The 7,845-nt window shown below is 31.2% G+C and overlaps 1 pseudogene; it reads left to right on the top strand.

The window, feature by feature from the left end:
- Positions 1 to 5,450: 5,450 nt before the first annotated feature.
- Positions 5,451 to 6,750, top strand: LOC105157510 (mavicyanin pseudogene; annotated as a pseudogene).
- Positions 6,751 to 7,845: the final 1,095 nt, after the last annotated feature.

Below are 7,845 nucleotides of genomic sequence, written 5' to 3'. Positions count from 1 at the left end.
AAATCCGGCGAATTAGCTTACGTGGAAGTACTTTTTTCAACCAAAGCTTACGTGGCAAGGGGTAAGCATTGGCTAAAAAAATACTTCCACGTACGCCAATTCGCTGTTACTTGGAGAAATCCCCAAATTTATGTGCGATTCTGGCAAAAGTAGGGTATTTTGTCATTAAATTGCTATTTTTTTAAAATTATTATCCTGATTCGCTATTTTGAATTAGAACTGGACTAAAATTGCCATCGTCTTTAAGAAACTGGACCAAAATTGTATTTTTTCCTAAAAAAAAATATTTGATTTGTAATAAATATAAATTAATCGGAGGTAAATATGAATTTTTATTGTTTTCTCAATATAATCAAATTCGACGAATTTTGACTAAAGAATAAACTTATTTGTTATATAGAAGCAAATTTTAAGAATACTATAATATAATTTTTTAACCACAGGGGACTTGTGTGTAATTACACAAACTTCAGGGGGCAGTGAAGTATAATTATCCTTTAGATTTTTTATTCCGAACAAATGTTCTACAAATATATATAGGGTAAACTACAACTATCTTTTGTGAGGTTTGACACAATTACAAATACCTCCTTATTGTATTTGGATTTTCTGATGTAGATTTCAGTTTCACGAGTCCTCACACGGTGGCTTTGGTGGATCAATCTGCATACCTGACTTGTGACGCTTCGCATCCGATAATCAACGACGTGAGCGGCAGCTTCACCTTCACTCTCAATGCCACCGATGTCTACTCATTCATCTCTGCTGGGGATGGAGACTGATGTTTGGAGAATAATGCATTAAATGTTCAGATGTTTGGAGAATAATGCATGCATGCATGATGATCCTGTGCATGTTGGATTGGGATCATCACAAACACACACATATATATATATATATGCATATGTATGTATGTATGTTTAGTTTCTTGCAATTTCTGTGTTGTTTGAGTTATATGTTTACATACAAATGTATTGGAATGGTGATCAGTTGTGACTTTTGTTTATAAATAACAAAAAGAAATAAACTGCACATGCATGCATGCAGATTCTACTCACCAACTTGGACCTATCATTTTAAGTTCTTTTGCCACAATGGAAGGATTGATTCCAAGTATGAGTTTATATTATATGCACGTATTAGAAAAATTATAAATTTAATTATTATGATTAAAAGTAAAAAATTATAACAGATGCTAATTAATTGTGGCTGCGCAACAGTTAGTAGTCGTCGTTTTTGCAAGCGAGGTTAAGAACATTTGTTACAATTAAATTATATTACAAGAAAATATGATATTACTATCAAAATAAGAATTGACAATTTTAATGTCATTATTGAAAATAGGACAAATTACAAGGAGCTCCCCTGATATTTGCCTTCAAAGCAAATACTGCTCGCTGTTTGATAAATTACAAATACCCCTTTCTGACAGCTTATTATCGGGGGTATTTGTTAGGATATTTGTAATTTTAAGAAGGTATTTGTAATTTTTCAAACAATAAATGCATATTTGTAATTATAGCAAACTTCAAGGGTGCCCATTGTAATTTACCCTTAAAAAAATATATTAAGTAACAATACTTTTTATCTTGTCACTATATAATTATTAGTGACAAAAAGTGTATAGAAGGCTTGTTGGCAGGTTGTTGTATTTGAGCTTCACAAGACCTGATCTATGCTACACTGTACAACAATTAAGCCAGCACCTTCAACATCCTTGTGAGAAGCATTGGGAGGTTGCAATTCATGTCGTCAGATACTTGAAGGGCAACATCTCAACAGGTTTGTACTTCCCCTCAATTACTGATTTCTCACTTAGTGTTTTTTGTGATGCAGATTGGGCTGCATGCCGAGTGACAAGAAAATCCTTATCAAGATTCTGCATATTCATGGGAGAAACTCCCGTATCTTGGAAAATCAAGAAGCAGACGACGGTGGCAAGATCATCAGCTGAAGTTGAGTACAGAAGCATGGCCACAACCACCTGCGAAGTAACATGGCTGGTTTACCTTTTGAAGAATTTAGGCATTGAAGTCAAGACCCCTATTCCCTTCTATTGTGACAACAAAGCGCACTACACATAACAGCGAATCCAGTATTCCATGAGAGAACAAAACACCTTGAAATAGACTGCCATGTGGTACGTAACAAATTCAAGGAGGGACTAATACAACCAACATATGTGGTGTCAAAACAACAAATTGCAGATGCCTTCACAAAGTCATTATCCTGACAGCTCTTTTCTCCATTTAAGATCCAAGCTATCCTTGGTCACTCTCAAGAGGGGTCATAAAATCTATGATCAAGTTGCCTTAGACTTCCCACTGGAACAATCCTCAGAAGCAGAGGAAGAAGAAGAACAGTAGTTACTGGACTTAGTTTATTTTTTCTGTCTACAAAAATCGTGTTTCTGGAATAGCACTTTTATGTCTACATTAAGTGAAATAACAACTCAGTGGTTGTTATAGTTAGTTAGGCTCCCCTTGTGTATAAGGGACCTTAATTCCCGTTCTTGAGAGAGACATAAAAAATTTTCTTCTTTAAACTGCTGTGCAACTCATACACCTGCTTTAGCTTCTTCTCAATTGAGTTTACTTCTTGATTTCTTTTTCAACATGTCTTAAACATAAAAGAGTCTAACTCTTGTCTCGACTTCGTAATACGAAACTCCGGCATATTCCTTCATTTCTCCACAACATTATCATTAATACTAGGGATAATTACACTCTCCTCACCTGATGTTTGGTGTAATTATACATAGACCCCCTGTACTTAGGGAATTACATCTAGCCCCTGAGGTTTGCTTCTGTTCGACAAATAAATTCCTCTATGGGTAAAATTTTACTGAATTTGCTGATATTAACAAAAAAATTAAAAACCAATTTATATTTACCCTCAATTGACTTAACTGACTTATAGCAGGTCAACTAAATTGTTTTATGATCAAATGACCCTCATACGTCTTCACGTATTAATGCATGTGAGGAGGTATATTTTTAATGTTACAAGCTTAGTTTAGTCTGAAAAAAATTGTTTGATATGCAATAAATTTGTTTTAAGTCATTCAAGGATAAATATATCAAATTTCATTCAGTTTTTCTATTAATATCGGTAAATTCAGTGAATTTTAACCAATTGCGATACTTTTTTGTTGGACGGAAGCAACCCTCAGGGATACTAGATGTAATTTTTCAAATTACAAGAAATTTACATGTAAATACACCAATCTCAGTGGAAGGGAGTATAATTATCCCTTAATACTAATATCTTACAAATTCCAAATATCTTATTTTAGTCAAGTTCATTGAAAACTTAATTTTAAAATAAAATGTACTTATCTTATAAGTTTTAAAAATATATTAAAAAAATAAATGAGTTTATAATTTTTTATTTTAGTCTCCAAAGATTAATAACAAGATAATTAATTTAAAACAAAATGCGTATCAATTTATTATTAAAAATATAATAAAGATAGTATTTTGTGTTCCACAGGTTTTTTTTTAATGACCAAACAGCGACCGAATAATTCCTAATATATAGCAATAAACAAATGTATTCTAAGCTCTGACTTTTGACTGAATAATTTGTATATCCCTCCCTTCCTGTGATTGTGCCTTAAATCGTGATGGAGTTTTCTATCAATCACTTTGCAACTCCATAAAATATTTAGTTCTAACTCAATCAAACGTAAAGAACAATAAAACAAGAGAAAATTTGAGTTTATGGCTAACCAGTTTGTTGTATCGCACGATAATTGATTATAGGCAAAAATGCAAGCAACCCTGTTGTAATATCGCAAATGAGCAAATTACCTTCTTATGAGAAAATAAATAGCAATTTACCTCTTTGTATTTTTAAAACTACAATAATTTACCCCCTATGATTTTTAAATGAAGCAATTTACCTCCCTATATAAGGAGGTAAATTGCTTCATTTTAAAAAGTACAGGGGGATAAATTGCTATATTTTTTTTTTCATAAAGCGAGAATGTGCTCATTTTCAATATTACAGGGGAATAAATTACTATCACCCATAGATTATAAGATAATGAACACGAGAGAATTAATTTTAGGGGTATTTTGCAATGATTTAAAATAAGTGCTTAATTATAAATTTATTGTTGAAAATAGGCTAAAAAAATTATTTTTGTTTCACGGTTTCTACTTTTGTACCTCTTAAATTAAGTTTATTTAAACTAAAAGTTATAAACGACCAACTTCTACTGCTTATTAATGAAATTATAAACATTTAATTATTTTTCAAATAGTGAACTTCAATTTTTTTTACCTTTTAACTTTTATTTTCACTCACTCATAACTTTTATTATAACTTTTTCTACAACTTATTTCCACCACAAAATCAAAAGTTATAGCAAATACCACTTTGATTAATCACAAAAGTGATTATTGGAAAAGGGTTGGAATAGTGTAAAAAAATTGTATTTGCATGACGCGAAATTTAGAACTCTTTATTGCAAAAGGTTTTCAGTAATCCTCTTTATTTTTCAGCGAACTCTTTTCACTAAAAAGAATTCCATAGTGACCTTTAGCAAGTAAATCAAGTGACCTCTAGCTAACATAATCATCCTCATAAAGGTAGAGTTTAGCGAGTTAACAGATAGTTTGTTCTAACTTATATGGTCATTCTTAATATCCCATGTGCCATCAAATACGACTCAATATGGGAGACTCAACTCTTACTCAAAATATGGATGTATATTGGGTCACATGCCCACTAACCCGACTCAATATCCAACAATACTTTTCATCTTGTAACTTATTTCATTTATACATTTAGCCCCCTTTTTTTTTACGATTTTAGTTCTAGACATATCATATTTAGTCATATTTTGGCCCCATTCACATTAAGTAGATCTCATTTTGATTCTGTAACTATAGATTATTAGTATTAAAATTATCAATACATAATTAAATTTATCAAAAATAATCAAATATATAACATGCAGAATTAAAATTATAAAAAAAAATTAAGTATATAAATAAAATAAATTATAGAGCGAAAAATAGTAACAAATTATATTTACAGTTTAAAAAATATAATTTTACCTTAGAATAACATTAAGAAGAGTTGTGAGTTATTCCATGAGAATACGATGATAATGTCTTAATATAAAATATGACAATCAATTCTTGTGTATGATCCGATAATATATACTTGGATATTTTTGTTTAAATATTAACCAAATGATCGGCTTGCTATCCACATATGAATATATATATATATATACATACATGTATCCCTGTTATATAATTAATTTGATCTGATTAAATTAATCTTGGATTAGACTTCCCCAAACTTTGTGAGATTACCCTTACAACAACTATATAAACAAACCCTTCTTCCAAACATGTTCCCCATCATTTCTTGGCACAACACAGACACACACACACACAGAGACAGAGTAAATTAGGTGTTTTTGCAAGCAAAAAATGGGAGGATGTTGTGCCTCAAAAGTTGCGCTGATGTTTCTTGTATTGAGCGTGGGAGTTCTTCCCACTACTTTGGCCACGGATTACGAGGTAGGTGACAGTGCAGGTTGGGCGCTTGGAGTTGATTTTGAAGCATGGGTCAGTTCCAAGACATTCCATGTCCAAGACACCTTGCGTGAGTCAATCAACACCCCCACTCCCACTCCCACTCCCACTCCCACCCCCACCCCTTAATGCATCATTAAAATTTAGAATAATTATATTTTATTTCTTTAAGATTCGTCGTAATTATACATAAATTCTCTATGATTTAAAAAATTGTATCTTGTCTATCTAAAAAATAAGTCCTTTCGTTAGTCAAAATTAACTGAATCTATTGATATTTAGAAAAAACTTAAGGTTATATTTGGATTGATGAATTTAAATTTGACGAAAGAATTTCAAATGACTCTTTTTTAAAGAAATTTCAAATTCATTAATATTCATTAAAACTTAATTCAAAATTAAAATTGAAGAATTTGAATTTTTTTACATTTAGGATTATCGATCTAAACATATTGAAAAAAAATATTATGAAGGATTTGAAATCCTCCAATCTAAATGCAACGTAAATGAAAATTTATATTTACCCTTGATTCACTTATTATTGACTCATTGATGGTCAAATAAATATTTTATGGATAAAATTCCCTTACAACGGTGAAGATATACGTCCTAACATGCATTAATGTGTGAAAATGTATAAGGGAGATTTGGTCATAAAAAAATATTTGACTTCTAATAGATATAAGTTAATCGATGATAAATATAAATTTTTATTCTTTTCTCAATATAATCAAATTCGACAAATTTTGACTAGCGAATTAACTTATTTGTTATATAAAAGCAAATTTTAAGGATACTAGATATAATTTTTTAACGACAGGAGAATTCTGTGTAATTACACAAACCTCAGGGGGCAGTGAAATATAATTATCCTTTAGATTTTTTATTCCTAACAAATGTTCTACAAATATATATAGGATAAACGACAACTATCTTTTGTGAGGTTTGACACAATTACAAATACCTCCTTATTGTGTTTGGATTTTCTGATGTAGATTTCAATTTCACGAGTCCTCACACGGTGGCTTTGGTGGATCAATCTGCATACCTGACTTGTAACGCTTCGGATCCGATAATCAACGACGTGAGCGGCAGCTTCACCTTCACTCTCAATCCCACCGGTGTCTACTCATTCATCTCTGCTGGGGATGGAGACTGTGATGCTGGCCTCAGGATGGAACTTGCTGTAGACTGAAACCAAATCCCACACACAGACCCACATGTGTGTGTGTGTAATTATGCATTAAATGTTCAGATGTTTGGAGAATAATGCATGCATGCATGATGATCCTGTGCATGTTGGATTGGGATCATCATTCTTGCAATTTCTGTGTTGTTTGAGTTATATGTTTACAACAAATGTATTTTTTATTTTTGTGAGTTGCAACAAATGTATTGTAATGGTCATCAGTTGTGACTTTTGTTTATAGATAACAAAAGAAATAAACTGCACATGGACCTATGATTTAAGTTTTTTTTTGCCACAATGGAAGTATTGATTCATAGTATGAGTTTATATTATATGGGTAAAAATATTTTTTTAGTTCATTATGTATGCCCAATTTTAGTTTTAGTCCTATAAGTATGCCCATTTTTTATTAACTCCAGTAACTTGCAAAATTGATTAGTTTTAGTCCTCCGATCGATTGGATTTATAATTTGCGCCGGAAAAATGACATGGCATGACCTAGATGCGTTTTTGTTATTTATAATCCTATGTGGCTAAAATTATGATGTGAAAGACAAGTTGGCCATCTTTTGTGCAAGTTTGGAGAGAAGAAAAGTCACATTTCTTCCCTCCAAAAGATGGCCAACTTGTCTCTCACATCATAATTTTAGCCACATAGGATTATAAATCAATAAAAACGCATCTAGATGTCATGCCATGCCACTTTTCCGGTGCAAATTATAAATCCAATCAATCGAAGGACTAAAACTAATCAATTTTGCAAGTTACTGGAGTTAATAAAAATTGGGCATACTTATAGGATTAAAACTAAAATTGGACATACTTAACGGACTAAAAAAAAATATTTTTCCCTATTATATGCGAGTATTAGAAAAATTATAAATTTAATTATTATGATTAAAAATAAAAAATTATAACAGATACTAATTAATTGTGTCTGTGCAACAGTTAGTAGTTGTCGTTTTTTGCAAGCAAGGTTAAGAACATTTGTTATAATTAAATTATATTACAAGAAAATATGATATTACTATCAAAATAAGAATTGACAATTTTAATGTCATTATTGAAAATAGGACAAATTACAAGGAGTTCCCCTGATAT

The sequence above is a fragment of the Sesamum indicum genome, linkage group LG3, assembly GCF_026168435.1.
Source record: "Sesamum indicum cultivar Baizhima isolate 11 linkage group LG3, ASM2616843v1, whole genome shotgun sequence".
Lineage (NCBI taxonomy): Eukaryota > Viridiplantae > Streptophyta > Magnoliopsida > Lamiales > Pedaliaceae > Sesamum > Sesamum indicum.
This window is presented reverse-complemented; position numbering and strand designations above follow the sequence as displayed.